This window comes from Parambassis ranga, chromosome 1 (genome assembly GCF_900634625.1).
Source record: "Parambassis ranga chromosome 1, fParRan2.1, whole genome shotgun sequence".
Classification (NCBI taxonomy): Eukaryota; Metazoa; Chordata; class Actinopteri; family Ambassidae; genus Parambassis; species Parambassis ranga.
In genome coordinates, this window is record NC_041022.1 from 12,203,214 (window position 1) to 12,223,150 (window position 19,937).

The 19,937-nt window shown below is 40.9% G+C and overlaps 1 protein-coding gene across 1 annotated transcript in view; it reads left to right on the forward strand.

The window, feature by feature from the left end:
• Window positions 1-19,937, forward strand: part of ptprdb (protein tyrosine phosphatase receptor type Db) — a 133,797-nt gene that overhangs the window by 22,488 nt on the left and 91,372 nt on the right. The window contains exons 4-5 of the mRNA XM_028408344.1: window positions 14,311-14,386; window positions 15,613-15,657. The gene's annotated coding sequence lies outside the window, so the exon portion shown is untranslated. The remainder of the gene's footprint in view (window positions 1-14,310; window positions 14,387-15,612; window positions 15,658-19,937) is intronic.

Here is a 19,937-nt window from a genome sequence, read left to right on the forward strand (position 1 = left end):
CAGATATTTAACATAAAAATATCTACAAACAATTAAGGCATGAAAGAAAACGTGTACTTTTTGACATTTTACACAAATAAATTGAAAGCGTAAGGCTACACAAAGCCAATGGGCTAACGGAGCTGCCATAATCATCATTTAGAAGCTGTTGTTGTGAACGAACAGGAAGAGCTGGGTCAGAGACATCCCGAGTTAAAACATGTCAACAACCCTGTACAGTCAGCCAGTGCACCTTGATGCTCTCTCTGGTAGCAGTTGGGGTTCTTGCAGATGATTAGTTCAATACATCATCACAGATACCAGTGAATCCTACAACCAACCATCCATGTAACATTCCTGACATTAACCAGTACTTTTTGATGCTTAACTCCAACTGTGAGTAAAAACACAACTGAAACTTAACAGCAAGTGAAAACAAAACAGCTCCTGGTGTCAGGGGGACTCAAACCCCAGAGTTTGAGTTTGAGAACTATTTACAGGGAATTTATAGCAGCTGTGTCTGTCCCATTTTTTTTCATGAAGACGTGTTGTTAGTTTTTCATTTTTGATGTCAGGTATTTTGCACTACCATTTTTGCCCCAATCAGCAGATATTAAACGCAGTATATTTATATGACCCCAAGAAGGTGCGTACTGTGACAGGAGGTTGGAAACTTCCATAGTTTTTTTATATTTGTTATGTGGATATATTGTCTTACTATTGTCTGTGAATATATTATTAAAGGATTCAAAGAAACTTTATTGCCATAGCAGGTCACATTAATCCACAGACGAAGAGGAGAGCAGAGGATGTATGTAATATATTAGCATTTTTAACTGCTGTGCTACATCATGATGTCATTAGGTAACATTTTTTCCCTATACGCCCTCCATGTCTTACTGTACGTCCCACTCCTGTTTGCTTCAGTGCAGCTTTGCGGTATTTTTTCTGAGTTATACAATGTTTGACAGTTTTTACTGTTTTGAAGTTAAAACAAATCTTTCTCCAGTTAAAGTTTGCTTGTCATTTCTGTAGTGCAGATCTTGGTGACACAACCACTGCTCATGTTTGGGAAGATGTTAAAATATTAAGTCGCTTTGCTCGTCCCGGCTGTTGCTGAAAAATGTGTAGTGAGATATTCACATTCTGTGAGTATTATAAAAATATTAAATCATAAATCATTTCATTTATACAGCATGATTTTAAGTAGTATTAAATGGCGAGCTGAATGGATCAGTTCATGTTAGTACAGTAGGCAGCATGCAGTTGTAAATTCAATCATATGCTCTAATTATTGATCAACATCTGATCACCAGCACTTGAACACAGAAGTACTGTTACAGTCGCTCTGTGCTCTAATCAAACTTTGCTAACAAAGCAATAAAAAGCATTAGGTTCAAAGAGGGTGTTAGAAATTTTACCCTGTGATTTTCAATACAAAACTCAGTCACACATCAATAATGTGAGACAGAACTGTGATAATCATTTCTGAATGTTGTCCAAATCTCCCACACCTACCTCACAACTGAGGAGAAGCAGACAGGGATGCCAATCCAATTTGCTTTGTTGCCCAAGGCTGTGTAAAAGTGTGTGTGTGTGTGTGTGTGTGTGTGTGTGAGAGGGCATGTGCCTACATCTTAGTCTCCATCTTATTCCTTGTGTGTGCGTGTCTAGTTCAGTGTTTGGAGTGGGCTCTGTTGGGACTTGGTGTAGAGCCTCATTAGTGGCTAAGGTTTGGCTGGCGTGCTGCTACTGGAGACACTCGGGGCACAAAGTCATATGTTACTCTACTGCTGGCCCATCTGCCGCATTGGCCCTCACTTGAGACTGAGTTCCTGTTTTGTTTTCTGTGCATGTGAATCTGTGTATTGTACTACATACAGTTATGAGGTGGCAATGAGGAGTAATTTTGTATTCAGAAATAACATTAAAAAAAAATCAGGGTATTTTATGGTGTATATACCTAATACGGTACAACCAACAATATGTGATACCATGTACTAGTACATATGTATGTAAAAGTTAGCTGGTATACATTAGTTTAACTGGTTTATTCCACTGTATCAAAGAGCAACAATGGCGTAGCAACACAGCTGTTACATGTACAGTGCAGACTGAGGGCAGTGAAGTTTTGACTGAAGCTAAGCATAGTTTGTATACCAAAGTGATGTCATTTCCCCTTGAGCTCTGCAACCTGACCAACATAAGGGTGTCCTGAGCATCGATTTACCCACTCCAGCATTAGGATGCCTTGGGTCTCAGTTCAGCCCATTGGCTTCCTAGAAGAATGCAGTTCATATTACACTGTAACAACACTATGTAGGTACACAAAAAATACATAATATATGTACAACACTATTACATGATATTATTGTTACACATGTTGTACCACTGTACCCTATTAGGTAGATACACTGTAACAGCGATACCATAAAATATTACAATATTTGACCACGACTGCTGCAATGTTGTAACATTGATGTTAATGTTTTAACAGCAGATTTTAGCCAAGCTAGTGTTGCTGCCTGCTCTCTTCTTCTCAGTCTCAGTCAGTGTTTACACTGTCAAACAGAACAAAAGTTCACAACTCACAGCATTCGGGTGACTTCTCATGCATGTTGTGGCAGCATGGAAGATCACGTTCAAGCTCCATATCTGGCTCAGTTAAAGGTACTCCTGCCCATTTGAGGTCTTCAGTGTGTAACAGTGTCACAGTGCGATGTCCACTGCCCACTCTTGGCTGTGAGCATGCAGGATGTTGACATACATTTACAAATGTTTAGTAATAGTCTTGCCATTCAGTATATTATGATGCTATTCTTGCCTTATTCAGCAGCACGTTGAATTTTAGACACATGACACAACAGAATGAATGAAGTAGAGATGGAATTTTCCAACAAGAAATTAGTTTGAAAATATATCTGCCAGAAACAATGCATGGTTTATGTTTTATGTTAAGAGAAAATATGATCGTATTGCCCAACATCATCTGAGCATGGGACCGCACAAATGGTGTGGATACAGTCAATGTGGCAGTATGCATTTAAACAGCCTCCCAGCTATACAGCACCCTCCCGGTATGTTATAGCAGGTTAGGTTTTTTCCTTCTGGTTTAAAATTACGTCAAAGTCAGAAAGACCTTAGAAGTGTTTTTGCTCTCAAAGTTTGTAGTCTACATGTCACGCTAGGCTCCGGGGGTGGTTCTGAATCCGTTTCTGCCTCTTTCACTCTTTGATCTTTTCTCTTATATCTTGAATCATCCATACCTCCACTATATTCTCATGATCATATGTCCACTGTTTCCCTCTTTCTTCTCTCTCCTCATCATTCATTTCATTTCATATTTAAAAAAACCCTTCCATATATTTTTTTGCAGCAGTGCTCAAACTTGTGCTCATTATAAATAGAAATGACAGCGGCTGTGCATTTACACAGCAGTAGCTTCATGGACAGTAGATGACATAATGACAATCTCTGGGAGTGAACCTACAAATATTCATTATGTGTGCTGAGTGAGACTCCAAAAACGAAGAAAGGCCTTATCTGTAAATTGCAGTAATAGTGCTGAAATGGTTTTAAAAAAAACTTAATTGTCTCTGTGAGATGCGCATAACAACAGCAATGACTGTACTGTTATGGATGAAACTTTACCCAGACTATAGGGAGCTAAAAATATTATAAAAGTACTGCACCAAACATAATGATCTAGCTAATGATGACACCGGCAGGAACCATTCTGCATGGTAATTACTGTGCATTCACTTTAAAGTAACAAGAAGATACTTTTACAATACAGTTTATTGAAATAAGGGCAGATCTGGATGCTGCGATTTTATACTGTGCAGACAGTATAATACTATATTTGGGTCAATAGTGATGGGATTTCATCAGATTTGTGACAAATGTGATTCGATTTTTGTGATAAATGGTTAAGGTCAAAAGGACCTTCTAGTGAAAACAACTTCAACTGAAAGAGTAATTTGTATTGAATGGTATGGATGGAGGTCAAAGGTCATTTTTGTAATACATATAAGGTCATAGTCCTCGAACTCAAACTTGATTTAGTGGATTCGATGTTTTGAATTTGTTTGGAGGTCAGAGGCCACCACAGAAAATTGTTTTTCACCATAAAGCAAAAATTATTATGACAAAGTCACAAATACTAGTTAAATTAATCTGAACATGGATGTAAAGTAGTGTGGGGGAGACGTACAGCAGTATTATCCTGGGGAAATGTATGCACACTGTGAGCTGTCAATCAATCTTCATTGAGGAAAAGATAAAAAGGTAAAAAAAAATTAGCCAACTGATAAATCTGGATGTGAGCTGATCGTGTGTGGGGAGCTCTTTGAATAATTCTGCTTGATTTAAAAGTAGAACGTTCCTCATGTGGCAGCAGAGCTGGCCCCGAATTTAAAGTTAGTGTGACAGGTAAGTAAGCAGATGAATAAACACAGATACAGTTACCAGTTTCACTCTGTGCACCTTCAGTCCTTAACAACTTGTGTAAGGTGTTTTGTTCCTGATATAACTGGTTTACAGCCTTAGCTTTAATAGCTCCTCTCAGCAGGAGAAAGGTTAATTATCACATCCTGTTACAGACAGACAGGACACCTCCTCCTGTCAAGCACACACAAACACACACTCAAACACGCACACACATCTAACCGCACAAACATGCAGACCATCAAACAGACCCCTCTGTGTGTAACTGTCACATGAAGATGTAATCTAGCATCTGTTTGTCCTCATTTCCCACATCACTCCATTGCTTCTTCCTCCTCACTCCTACACGTATACTCACAATATGACAGGACTGATGCCACACATTTCATTCATGTCGTTGATCAGGAAGAAGCTGAGCGAGTCCACTACCATCACGTTCCTTCACTTTGATGCAATGTGTGAAACAGGTTTTTTATTGCACATCTTGCGAAACAGAAAATTAAAAATGAAATCAGATGAGCGGACAGAGGTGTTTAGTGGGTGTGAGGCTCTGAAGCATAGAAAATGATTGTTGTTGTCTTACCTGGAAGAGGCCAAAGAAATTAGAACAAAATAAATAAATAAATAAAATGAGAAAAAAAAGGATCCACAATGTAGTCATGGGACCTGTTATTGTATGTCTGTGCTTTTTCAGGCCTTTCTTTCACCACTTTATCTGTCTCCTCAAATACTATCATCATCTCTGATTTTAACAGCCACTCTACTTAGTGACTCCCTTTCATTTTGTCCTCTTATTTTTGCACTTGCTCACCCACTAACATGTGTTGTCTCACATCCACCTCCCCCTTCTCTCTCTCTCTCTCTCTCTCCCTCTCTCTCATTCTCATTTCATTGCCAGTCTAGACAGCTCCGGCAGCAGGTGCTGAGGCTGGGAGGAGTGGAGAAAATAGGGTGAGAAAGAGGGAGGGAGGAAAGGTAGGAAAGGAGCCAAAGGAAAGGGGGTAAGGAAGACTGAACGAGAACAGAGCGAGATTAATAGATCAAGCAGAGAGGCATATGATGAAAGTTTAGAGGAGAGGAAAGGAAATAGAAAGGAAAAAAGGGAGGGATGGGTCAGGTTAAGGTAGGATTGGAATGGAGAGGAAGGAGGGGTGAAGGGAAAGGAGAGTAAATCAGGTATGTGCTATGCGGAGGAAAGAGGTGCGGAAGAAGCTATTTTAATGCAGGGTAGAAATCAGGTGCTCGAGGAGAGGAGAGGAGAGGAGGAAGTGCCAGGAAGAGGGAGGGGTGATGGGAGGTGTGGAGCAAAGGAGTGAATGAGGTAAGAAAATAGGTGCAAAGGAAAGGTGCATGGAAATAAGGAAGGGAGAAGAAGTCCCAAGTATAGGAAGGGGTTAAATGAGAGATAGGATGGATGAATGGATGGATGGGAAGTGTGTAGGGGAGAAGATGGGAACAGTGTTGTGCTTTTACGAGAGGACACCGGCTGCAAGGAAGTGAGGTGGGTAATAAGGCCATAGCTCACTCCTCTGGATGATCGTGTGTGTCTGTGAGCGCCTCAGACAGTGTGCAGAAGTTGTGTGTCTGCGTTTGCTCGGGTAGCAGCAATAGGAGCACCCTCTGTCCTATTAGTGACTACCACTGACTGGATGACTTATTTGCACCTCGATTTTCAACACCTGCATGACAGCAGATGCTTGGGAAGAAACAAACACATGTGCGCACATGCACACATGCACAATTGTGCAGCTACAGGGGCGGTGACAGGAGAGATCTGTTTCTGCTTCCTGATGTGAAGAAAGGATGCCATCACTGCAAGAAAAAAAAGAATGCTTACACTAAAGTATCACACTGTAGAATTACCCTACCCCTAATTATTGGTTATATATTTTACATTGAAACTGAATGATGACATCATTTCTTGTTACTTAATTTACTTTAAAATAGGTAATTACATTATTAAAGTAATTACTCTTACAAGGCTAATTAATCACAAAAGTAATCAGGTTTATTATTCAGTGTTCAGCTCAGCTTTGTCAAAGGCATTTAACTATTTAAAAACCTTTTATATGCCATTGTCACAATAGAAAGGCTTAATAACAGGCCATCAATAGCTAGTTTATTATTAGCCTACATTTTTAAAAAAGTTTTGAATTTTATGAAATTTCTGAGTCTGTCAACCCAGAAAAAACAACTGTCTTCTCTAACTCCCTGCCATAGTTAGCATAACCTTGTTTTTTTCATTAACATTTAATTGAGTCAAGCGATTATATTTCAGTGGAAAAAGAACTAAAGCTCCCATTATAGTAGCAGCAGCTTGGCTGTGACCATGTGACTGTATATTAATTAACAAATGTCATATTGTAACCCAGGCTGCTCTCAGATTACAGAAGTCTTGTACTCTCTATGTCTCAGTTGTGCACAAAGAAGATTTGCAAATAATGGTGCATCACACCTCACAAGATATTGATATAATTGTGCCACAGGCAGCAGTTAAGGAGCAATCCACCACCTCATCTTATCTGATCTCATGAGGAAGCACATGTAAACAAAGCAGAGACCAACATCTTAGTTCGCATGTGTTTACTGTTGCTTGGCTACATTTTCAGCTGATGTGTTTCCTTATAAGCTGTGTTCAGGACTGACTACTTAAGGCCTCATTTGGAGACCAAGCATATGACATCGCTGCAACAGGACCGCACCTTCGTCTTGTCCCTTGAATCCACCCTATAGAGCTGTAAGGTGACATGAGTGCTGCTTCTTAGAACACTAATGATATAATGATCTGAATGATCCAGGTTTAACATTCTGAATAATAAACAGGTTCGATATTCTTAGTCTGACCCTGATGAGTCTTTAAGCAGATGGGAAGGTTTAAGCATAAATTTGTAAATGTCTCACATAATGTGGATCATCAGTGACTACCAGGGTCCCAGACCAGATTTCTCCTCCAATGGTCATGAATGAGGCAGAATCTGGAATAAATTAGCCCAAACCTCCTGCAGTCAGCAGTTGCCTTAAAGGGCAGGATACATATTTTCACTTTCCCTGTTCCTTTTTTTTCTCAACCATAGAAAGCTTTCCTTGGGGCCTCACTACACGCATCTAAGTAAGACTCAGCCCCCCAGCAGATATATGATGTCACAATTTATGAGCACATAAATCAAACCTCCTTTTGTTTTGGCTCATAATTTATTTATTTTTATTTATAAAGAGGTAATGAAGAGGAAGGATTGTTTTAAGTCAGTAAGAAAACCCTTAAATCTGACACACACACAAAAAATCACACAAAGCCTCGTGGATCTGTGATCTCAGGCAACTCCGTTTCAATTTAATAATGATTCCCTATTCAAAAGCTGCAGATCAACCTGAGCAGAAGAATAAAAATAAAAAAGAATTATATAGTGCCTATCTGAGGTGGCTCAGAATGTCCGAGACACCTTCGGGACCACAGCTCGCTCTAAACATGGAAGCAGATCAGCTAACAACCTTGTGCACTTACTCTGGGTGTCTGAGTGCTGTATAATCAGTCGCTCCAGGGAATTTTGTAATTGCAAGATATTTAACAAAATCCCCTACTATCTTGCAAGGGTATGCAATTTGGACCAGTCTCCACATTTTTTTTTTTCATAAACCTTCCCAAATCCTTTTTTAATATTTTAAAAAAAAGATGTTGTGGAACAGCCAACAGGAAAATCATTTAAGCTTAAAATAAGGAGAAAATTGGTTCTTTACCACACATATATATAGACACACACATGCAGTTAAAACATCTTCTCAATCCCATCTTGTCCTTTAAAGTGAAAGTTCATCTGTGTTATTGTAATTTACTATTTCCATGGTGACATTTTCTCCTGAGAATGAAGGCTGACCCCATCAGACTCCTCACCCGCTGCAATTCCAGCAAACCCAAGGACTAATGGTTTAGGGAGAGAGGGGGGGGGTATCAGAATCTATCCCAATAATTTTAATTAAATTTATGCATATTCTTCCCTGTGAAGAATTTGGGGCATCTGTTTCAAGCGAGAGAGGGGAAGAAAAAGTGCAAGAAAAAGGAAAAATGGGTCACTTTCACAGTGTGACTGAGAGGCTTCATTAGGACACCCATTGTTGTCATTCTGTGGCCGGTCTAATTCTGCCCCGGCATTCCCATTCAGCACTCGTGGGAATCCAATATCTGCCTAACACTTGTGACCTTGTCAAAAAGCAAGAAATAACCAGGTGTCAGGTCATGCCGGTCTCACCCAACACTACACTGGTGACATTCTGCCACTTTTCTCTATTTATTCTGCCTAAATTAATGCTCCATCCCGCTCGTCTTGGAAAGGAAAAATGTCAGGTGTTCCTTATTCAAAACTTTGCAGGCTCTTAGTGGGAAAAAAAGCTGCCTCCGCTGTCTTTGTCAGTGGAAGCATTAGGATGGCACAGGGACAATTTGATGTTAGGAGAATTATATGTTCTGGGTAATTTTTCCTTTCAAAGATGATAGCAGATGATAAGGAATCGAACAAAGCTCTATAAAAGTTTCTCCACTTCTCCCTTTCTCTTCTCTTTTTCACCCAATAACACCAGTTCATTTTTCTTCCTTCCCCTCTGTGTTGTAGACACTTGTTTCACTCCCTCAGTCATTCTCTCTCTCTCTCTCTCTCTCTCTCTCTCTCTCTCTTGGCCTGGAGCACAGTAGAGTCTAATATGTCTTTTAAAAGTAGGACACCACTGAGTAATTTGTTGCACCTACCCAATGATAATTCTGAATTGTCACCATATATCCATGACTACAGGGCCACCCTAAGCGCACAATAGCATCTGCAGCTTGGAAAGGAACATTCAGCCTGAGTTTCTCATTGACGGGTGTTAAATAGAATTGGAAAATATAGGATTATTTCACAAAGGCCTTTTCACAACAGGGATGCTTGTTCCTTTTGTGTAAACTCTGTCATTTCACTGCCATTACATGCAATTCTCAGTGGTGTAGTTTGCATACAGCCACCCTCTACAGTACCTGTTCTTCTACACAAAAGCACAGTATTATTTTTTATATATAATTTTAAGCCATATTGCTGTAATGTGGGCTCAAAGTGGCCTGACAAAAGAGATCATTACTTAAATACTATAAATGAACATAGCTTAAATCTTGAAGGCCTGTTGGTGGTTTTGAAGCTTGAGCATAAGAACTCTATAAGTGATTATAATAATAACTTATTTATTTTATTATTATATTTTATGCAGGGTTAGTATGACTGTACAGTAAAAAATGGGTGTAAAGTTTGATAGACACAGTTTAGTTGCATTATGAGAAGCATACTGTACGCCCCAGCTTCCACTGCTGTATCTGTTCTCAGCAGTTCATAATCTGTCTCCTGCAAGAGATCCAGCTTTATGGAAGCGTGAAAAGCGTTCTTGCTGTTACAACCTCGGAAACATGGAATTGCACTTAAACCTACATTAATAGACAGAAGCTGCACAAGCCGTTAACACATGCCCGACATATTGTCACCTATGTGATTTGCTAAATATGTTCGCACTTGCATATTTCCAGTGTTTGTTAATCTATTCAATGTAAATCTTATTCCCACATATTTTTTTTGTTAACTGTCATCAGAAAACTCTTCCTGGCCTCTGTCTCCATGGGTCTATTTGGTCCAATCGTGATCTGTGTATACAGCCTGTCCTCAACAAGTAAAATGACAGCAGTGGTCAAATTGTTTGCATTTATAATGGGCTCACATTTCTTGTAGTTCCCTTGTGGTTATGTGAATGTAGTTCGGCATGTTTAAGTCAGGACCAAGAGTTGTTAAAGGGTCTGTAACTCAAACGGTGATCTTTTTCTGAGCTTAACCAGTTTTCATTTTGCAACAGACACACAAAGAAAAAAAAAGTGCCCAACACATAACAACCAGGGCGGCAGACAGTCAGGTCTGACTCTGCTTCAGTCCCCCTTGGATCAGGTCATTTTTTTCAAACTACTTAACATATGTATGATGGTGAAGGCGCGGAAATGATGTAGTTAAACTCAACCACAGAAACCTGTCCTCTACACAGGGGATGTTACAGCTGTGTTGTGTTCTCATCCGTGTGAATTTGAAGAAACAAACGTATTTCTCTGCCTGTAAATCAATGAAAACAGAGGGCTGCCTGTTTACTGATGTGCTCCTTTCACTACACATGTGATTAACCCATAAAGCACAATAATACACTTCACTTATTACTGGTGTTCATTAAAAGATAAATACAGAAAATTAAACCTTTGACCTCTTTTGTAATAATAAGCAGGCATATAAATAAAATGTAACAAATAGGTGGTAATGAACTTAACATGAAATTATCGACTGACCGCTATACGGAGAGAATAAAACAGGATCAGGGTCAGCCTCTGGCAGTTTCTAGAAGGAATCTTGGCAAGATTGAACATAAGACATGAGCTGGTTTTTGCTTAAAACGGCACATTTGTTCAAGTGTCCAGTAAAACAGAAGAAATCCACAAAGCTACTTTCCCTTAACCATGAAGTGAAATATTTCCCAGCAGCACCACTAGTGGGACTCCACTGTTCACACATGGAAACAAACCTAAGGTTGGCTACACATTAGACAGTGAGAGGGGCACGGCCTACTGCAAAGCTTCCGGCAAACAATTATTTAAAAACATTTATTTAAAAAAAAAATAAAATACAAGTTAGCAACTCCTGGTCGGGCTGCCTCCAACAGAACAAGTGATAACGTTGATGGGAGCATGCGAACAGAAAGTGTCTCCAGCTGCATGTTGCGTATGTGTACAGCGTGCTACCTGGCTACATGTTTAGCTTTTCCGGTGTAGACACATGACAAATGGAAGCCCCTACACAAAGTGTCACCAGATCATTTATTTTGGTATCTGCTGATGGACTGCTGTCCTGGAAAGTGCTCTGCTCGTAGAAGCGTGCACTTATGTCTCTGTGGATTCAACAGATACAATATCAGCTTGTGTGACGCTTTGGAATTTGATTTAAGCTTGTTCCGGACTCACATGTAGAGCTGGAATTGTATTTTAAACCACTTACAAAAACATGGTTTTGATCAGGAAATCACATCTCGTGAGTTGTTCAAACATTAAAGAAATCAATCTAGCTGGGCAAAAAAAAATTTGAGCTGCTTACAATAAACCCTGTTTGACTTTTTATGCAGTGTATGTTTCAGTCAGGACATGGCGTTTCTCCCTGTTAACTTGCTGTTTCATGTTTAGGATGTTGGATGAGTATGTTAGAGAGGTAGTTGAATTCACCAGAGGCCCTTTTCAGGAGCAGGAGGTCACTTGTATTATGCAGGAATTTGTGCACATATCACGCCTAATCATCCTCAGGGCAGATTAGATGTCTATCACTTTGTGTAAATTCTTAAATATTAGGCATACACACACACACACACTTGTATGCAAGTTCAAGTTGTTTACATAAAACTGTCATGCCGCTCTGACAGCCCCTACTGCCTATTTGACCTTTGGTGACCTCCTAAACATTCTGGGTAAATTATGATCAGTTCTGTGTATATGATACTACAAGTGAGCATGTGATCTACTGCCAGGATAAAAAAAAAGAAGCTCGACAAGGGTGGTGTCCTAAAATAAAGTTTGTAGGTAATTATGTCAGTGTTATGAGCAGCCCTACTGTGATGCTACATTTAAAGCAGGCTTAAGAGACGGGGCATCTGATGCCCACTCCGTGTGCCCCTGCTTACACACTTGCATTGATGTTGAGTCCACTTGACAGAAACCTAAGAAGAGCGTTTCACACATGCTGAGTGAAGCCGAACCAAAGTGAGGCTCCAGTTCCACTGAGCTGCCCTGGTTAGGGTTAGACATCAAAAAATTATCTGGGCCATTGCTGTGCAGAAATAGTTTGGTTCATGGTGTGAAAAGGCTACGTGAAAGCACTTTAGTGACCTAAATAATACACTGCTTCGCCCCCGAGTCATTTCCGGCCACCGGCAGAAACCTTTAAGGTGATGTCCAGGCGGAGCACCTGGAGACGAATTCCCTTCAAATTACTATCAACATTTTGAGTTATTCCGAATAGTCAATTTACCCATTAACATAAAAAGGCTTCAAAGTCTGCTCTGAAGGGCTCCCATGGGAATCCTCACTGAAATTCAAAGCAGCGAAAAAAAAGGGCTTGCAGACAGACGTTTGCCATGGGTGCCACTTTAACACAGAAAATTCAGGGAGGAATCCACAGTGATGCCGTTGCAGGATAAACATAACCTGTCCCAGCTTATTGTGCAAGAGCTGTAAACTGAAATTGCTTGCACCAACATGAGCTTTCCAAATGATCTAGTTTCCAGACTCTCCCTCTCTCTCTTGCACAAAGCTGCTGAGGCTTTAATTACTTCTGCTGGGCCAGCACAGGTGAAGCACATTCTCACTAACAAGGTGGTTTCCAACCAGGGAGCACTGAAACCAAACAAGAAAACAACATGATGGAGAGGAAAACTGGTGCCCGCAATACAGGGTAACCAATGCTCATAATAATCCTCCACCCAGCTGATTTCACCAGCCCATTGTCAGATCATTACAGAAGAAACATAGTGCAAGCAAGAAGAATGGAGGCAGGGATGTGTCATCAACTGAAAATAAAGTGTGAACTACTTTTCACACATAGTGCACACACCCATTTGCCACCGTGTACATATATGCAAGCTAGGGCAGCGCTAAAATCTATCACGTTAGGCGGATCATCAGAAGCCAGGCAAAGACACAGATTCTTCAAACAGCTTGTGATTATATCACGTGAGGTGCTGCTATTGTGACCTAAAAAAAGAAATAACTGGTGTTTACAGGTCAAGGAATGTAACATGAATCAGATGTCCCAGTTTTCATTTGCAATTAAATCACTCATAATCTTTACATCATCAGATGCTGCAGTTAATGTATGCTGCCATCATCGTCTCTGCCCTCCTTTGGTAAGTCGGTCAGCAGCACAAACGCAGGAGTGGTGTAACAGCACAGACTAGTGGGGACTCTTTGTCATGGCACCATTTACCAAGGACAGATTCAATCAAACTATATTAAACTTTTCTCCTTTTCTTTGTGATACCATTGCTGTAGCTTGACACAGCCCACAGCAAGGTCTTTTATTCCCCAAATGAGGCCGATAACATAAACATGTTTTTTATATATTATTTGTCTTTGGTGTTATGTGTCTTAAGTTCCACATATGACATGACATATGTCATAACAAAAATAACTGCCCTTGATCCATTCTGATTTCACCCCACCCGTGAAGTGGTTTCTACTTTTTTCTTTGACATGGTGGACTCCTACTGCACTCCATAGATAGCAGAAGAATTCAGAATGATGACACCCGGTCATCGCAGTCATAAAACATGGAATAGTAACATCTGGATGTGTGTGTGCGTGCACGCCCGCGGTCGGGGCGGTCTCTCTATGCTTACATTTCTCATGCTCTCTGTGCTTGTATGTGTGTCCTAATGCTGCCCCGTTGATCTGTCAGAGTGTGTGCTTATCATATGAAGGCACCCTATGCTTTTCCCACTCCAGCTTTTCAGCTCTTCCTCCACACGCAGCCCATACGGCTTGTAAGGAGCTGGCTGGGAAGTCTGAAAAGCCTTAAAAGCTCCCGGTGTAAGAGGTGAGCTAGGGCTGTCCATTTGACCCAAACTGTTTTTGGAACAACTCCGCTGCAATAGTTGATCTCAGGCGTTCGCGTTGGCAGCTTCAATCTAAATGCAGACACACAACCCAATGCAAAGAAGACACAAACACAAGGAACTTAGTTGAAAGCCAGAGCTGGCTTTAAGAGCATTGAGTTCTGAAAGGCTAAGGCTCTGTTTCTAATCCCTTTCCCACTTTTCCTCTTCCCTTACCTTCCCCACCCTGTCTCTTTTCTCTTGCAGGAGAATTCTGGGGAGATTTCTTGCTCTTTCATTCCTCAAGGATGAAGAAGCACAGCGGACCTGTGTACTGAAACAGGTAAGCAGTGATTAGTGTGGTAACCTTCAAATAGACTCATGTGCTCACATACGCTTCCTTCTGTGTATATGAGTGCTCTCCAGCCCGGATATGTGTATGATTTATATCTCTTAAAAGCTATGCCATGACCACTAGAGAAACACACAGCAAGGAGAAAAAGGACAAAAACATTGAGAAAAGGATGGGGTTTTCTTCTGAGGTACAGAGTGAAGAAAACGCAGAGGGATATTCGTCCTTAGGGACAGAAAAGACTGAGTTCAGACGCTGTCGACAGGATGAAAGTTTAAACAAACATCAGCTCCCCACAGGAGTGGCAAATCTGCTGCCGTCGCAGTGGGCAGACTGATGGAAAGGCACGCAAAGAGACAGACTGGCAGACAGGACAAGACAGAGCAGCGATCCCCAGCTGTTTTTAAAACGCTGCTTCTGATACATTATTGAACATGCAGCTCTCCAACGCATCGCTGAGCTTTCCTCTCATGTTAGCGCGCAAGTTTGCATAGCGTCACCATTCTAAATATAAAACATTCGCTCATCCCCTTTCAGTTTGCTGAAAGATGCAGAGGCTGCACGTAGGCTGTGTGTGTGTGTGCCTCTCTAAGTGCCACTTTCTTTATTCTGAGGCTGGCTGGAGTTTGTGTGTGTGACTCATTTTGCTAAACTTCAGAAAACAAAAAACTTGAATTAGTTTTTTATCAAACTCTTTGAAAGTATGGTTAGATGAAGCACAGAATCTACTGAGGCGAGCAGAGTGCTTCACTGGGACCCATCTTGTACACTGACAAGAATAAGATGTTCCAGGGGACCGATTTTGAATGAGACGGCCTCTGAAGGACTAAAGATTTAAGACCCTCTTCCGCAGCTGTAACTTACATTTGCACAACTCACCTACCCTTTATGTTTCTACTTCCTGTACGTGTAGATGGCCTGAGGTCACAGTCCTGAGACTTTGTTTATGTGGTATGCCGGCTCTGACCTACAGGTGGCAGCAGAGCAGCATACCCAGCAGGAATGTTTCTGTAGCAGACTCCACTGGCCCATTTTTCCCTCCTGGCACTGCCTTTTCAGGCCTCTCTACATTTATCTCTCTGTATCGTCATGGCAAGTTTTCGAGCAGACCATTTATTTCAGCCAAGACAAACAACAATCAGTATTTTTTTTTCTTAACTGTGATCAACTGTGCAGACAGGTTAAATTAAAAAAAAAAAAATCTTATTGTCTTTCAGCTCCCACTTTTAAACTTCATGTTCCAGGATGCACCATGAGCAAAGGTAAGAAAGTTATCATTTGTTCGGTTAGGGTTGCATCAGTGGAGTGCCATTTGTGTGTCTCAGACAGATGTTGCAATGACATGATTAGCCCTCTGGTAGCTAGTAGCTCTGTGTGAGGTTGCTATAGTGACTGTGGGTTGAGTGTTGGGGAGGCCAGAGTGGAATATGAGGGTGCCGAGTATGAGGAGAGGGGGCGGAATAGGAAATGAAGTGCCTGGTGCCTCCAGCCCATGTGTGAGTATGTGTTTCTCTCTCTCTCTCTCTCTCTCTCTCTCTGGGTTTGGTGTGTGAGAGTGGGTGTGTTTGTGTGATGTTTATGTCTGTTTGTTTGTGTATCTGTACAAAGAGCGCAGCATTGAAGAGACACTCATCTGTGTAATTGGGAATATGATAACTCAAACACACAGTCAATCATGTACACACACACCACACACACGTTCTGTCTGTGTAGGAGCACCAGAATCAGGGATCCTGTGTGATGGCTGGAACGTGGGCTGAGGGTAACCTGCTCTGCCTCACAGACCAACATTATGAGTGGGTCGCACTTTGTATCACTTATCACTTAAATTGCAGCGTCAATGGAGCTGTTAGATGCAAACTGGTACATGCAAAACAAATGACCTGTGCCTTTAGGAGCGCCGAGGTTGCATAAATACATGGCAGTCTGGAGCAGAGTGCAGCCACAACAAGGCTCAGGTGGAGGTTTATTTCTCAAGGTCTCCACAAGCAGGGGGGCCCTACAGATGAGAAAAGAACATGTTTGTTTTTTTTTTATTTATGCATCACCAGACATGCTTACACCATCCTTCAGTGCATTTAAACACAAAACACCTGGATGGAGCTCCATGACTCATGACTTGCAGCATTGTTCTTGACATGGTTGGTTGGTTGGTGAAAGCCATTCCAGCACCTCAACTCTGTTTATCTCCTGACTCCATGTATTGATCCATCCATCTATGTGTGGGGTGCACCTGTTCACCAATTTATTTATTTAAATTACAAATGAAATGTCTGGTTAATATAGCCCATTATTGATTACATTTATTAAGTAAAAGACTGTGATGTTGAAGCCTCACTATGACATTATGATGGTCAGCAAAACAGTGACGTTAAGTTCCTTAAAACTACATTAATTATATTAAAAATAACGTAAACTGCCACTTGAGGCACACAACCACATGGCGGTATACTGGATTTGAAACTGTAAAACACCAGAGATGGGTCGCTGTGTGTTCGGCTTGTGCTGACAGTTGAGCATGAGCATGTACTACACTTAGGTTCAATGGACTTTAACAACATATATATGCACTACCTACACTATGAAGGGGTGTAGAGGGGGAACTTGTACGAGTCACGTTTAGAAACATGAAGCAGGATATACAGTATAAAGAAATATTACATACATCCTCCTTCCATTCCTTTTGTTTTAGAAGCCATGTTTTAACACCTAAAATAGTCTTTAACAGGGCAAATGGGAAAAATATATATGAAATCAAGATAAGTTTACTGTGCACACTTGCTTGGTATATGACATGTACTTATTGTTTTGTGCCCCCTGAAATTTTAATAGAAAAGAAAAAAGAATCAAATGGAATTTTGAAAGGGGAGACAGGATTATTAAAGAACTATGTGACAAAGTATATTATAACATTTTAATCACTGTGGAGGAAAACAACTCATCAGAACCCTCCATCTGTTGAAGTGCTCCTCAGGAGAACCACCTTAAGTGAACCATCTTTTTACATAACAACTTTAAAGAACCCCTGTTGCCAATAAACAACAAACCATAGCATGCTTGTCCCCAGTACCTCCAGTGTGTGCAGCCTGCTGTGTCTAATAGTTATTGTGAAAGATATAATATGCTGTACCACACAGGGCTGGCTTCACACAGGGATTACACCTAGATGATTCTTCAATAGAGAATTTAGTCTCGGGTAGCCGAGCTTAATCCGCGGCTGTGGAAGCAGACCACAGTACATTGGAGCCATGGCCAGATATGACAAAGAACAGAGAGCAGCAGATTAGTTCATACTAGGAAGAGGGCTGAGCCTGAAGCTGCCTGACGGAGAGTCTCTTGACAGCTCCTCCCAAATCTCTGTACTCTCGTTAATGCAGTCTGAGGGAAACATTGTTCCTCTTTCTGTCTTTTTGATTGTGTCTTTCTCTCACTCTCACTCTGTCCTTGTCTCGCTGCGTGAGGTGAGAGTGACACACTGAGAGAAAGTGTGTGTGTGTGTGTGTGTGTGTCTTATCGCTTCATTAGCCTGTAGATTTCTGGGTCAGTTGTAGCCTTGTTCCCACTGTCTCAGATGCTGTAATTACCTTCACGTGAGTCACATCTGATAATTAGGATGGTCCAAGCAGGACACACACACACAGCACATATTCTGTGCATGCATGTGACACACATGCACATACACACATCAGTCATTAGTGGAGAGCTTAACATACAGTACAGTACTAATGGGATTATCATTGCTGAGGGTTCCACTCATCAACCTCTTACTCCTCTCTATTTGTCACCAAGCACCATTTCTGAAACAAAGAAAAGAGCTGTTTCATTCATTCTCTCATTTCCTTTCTTTCTTTCTTGCTTTCTTTAGTAATAGGGACAGCAGTGGGGACAGCAGTGGTGCAGTGGTATAGCAGGGTTGTCCAATAACCAACTCCTCCCTAGTCACTGTTGTGTGTTCTTGGGCAAGACACTTCACCCTAGCCTGTGGCGTGCCTTGCTAGTCATTGTATGACACTGCTTGGCAGCAGCCGTAACGAATTTTCCTCTGGGATTACTAAAGTATCTAAAAAAAAAAAATAATAAAAAAAAAAATAAAAAATAAATATTAATTGACATTAAAAATAATGACATGGACCATGATGTCTCTACTGGATCTCAACCAGTTTTGTGGAGTTTTTGTTTGTTTGTGTGCCCTCCTGTCTAAGAGTACGTAAATCATCAAGTTGAGGCAGGACTTTACCTTTACCTCATTACCTTGAAAACATAATGGTCCAAGATGGATTCAGATTGATACTGCTATCCTCCGCTTCAACGCAGTCTCACTCAAACCATGATCTGTTCCTAGCTAAACTGCCACAAATGACAAATAAAGCTAAAACACATTTTTCTTAGTCAACAACAAGTGAAAACTCTGGTCTAATGAACAAACGTCCTATGTGAGTGACTTAGCATCAGTCTTTGTACAACCTTTCATGGCATTTACATGCACAATTTGCAATTGCCATTAAATTGCCAGTAAACCAGCCAGATGCATCCTCGCATCCTAATAAAAAGACAGGATTCAGCTGCAGTTCTGCTCTTGTGTCTCTAAGTTGCATTGACACACTCACATCTCTTCATCTCGCTGCCCTCTCTCCTATCATTACTGCGCTCATTTCATCAGCTCATTTAAAAGTAATATTACCCATAACCGTTCAATTTTCACTGTGTTTATTCTGTTGACTGAAATGGTAATGGAGATATTGACTGCAGAGTGATTGTGTCCAGGGCTATTGTGCTGAGTGGTTCGATGGAGAGGAGTGGATGACTGGAGGGCTATCTATCTATGGTATTATGCATATAGTGTGTAAGGCATGGGAAAGAGAGGAGGGACCTCTGAAAGCCCTATACTTAAATATCATGTAACACATGCACAGATATTAAAACACACAGACATAGAAACATGCACACACACAGGCAGTGGATTAGGATGAGGATTATGGAAGCATTGCTGTAAAAACAGGCAGAGACGGATCAGTGTCGTTCTTCACACACACTGGATGTGTATTAAGAGTGTACAGTAAGATGGATTTAGGTGGATGGTATGATGACTTAGGTTCACGTGTCATGACTGAGCACTGTTCAAGTTTAAATAGAAACAGTATGAAGGGTTCAACGGAGTAGCAAAGAAGCTTTAGCAATCGATTATTGAACCAGAACCAAAATCTAAAATAGCATAATGTAGAAGAGAAGGTAATGCTGTCATTTTTCTAGCAGTTCTCCATAATATCACCCAGAGAAAAAAACTAAGAAGATATGCATTATTAAAACACCTCCAGCACCGTCTTTAATGAATAGTGAGCTACTTAAAAGAAGAGTAAAAGATAAAAACCTCTTGAAATGCCAAGAGGATAAATGTGACACTCTGGATTTGCTTTCATAGTGAGACCTATCAACAGCACTCTGTTAGCACCGCCGGTCTGACTCCAAATAAGGTTACTCACTCAATGGCCGCCTGTCCTCACAACCCTGGTAAAATGAAACTTTGGAGGTCTCTAGGACACCT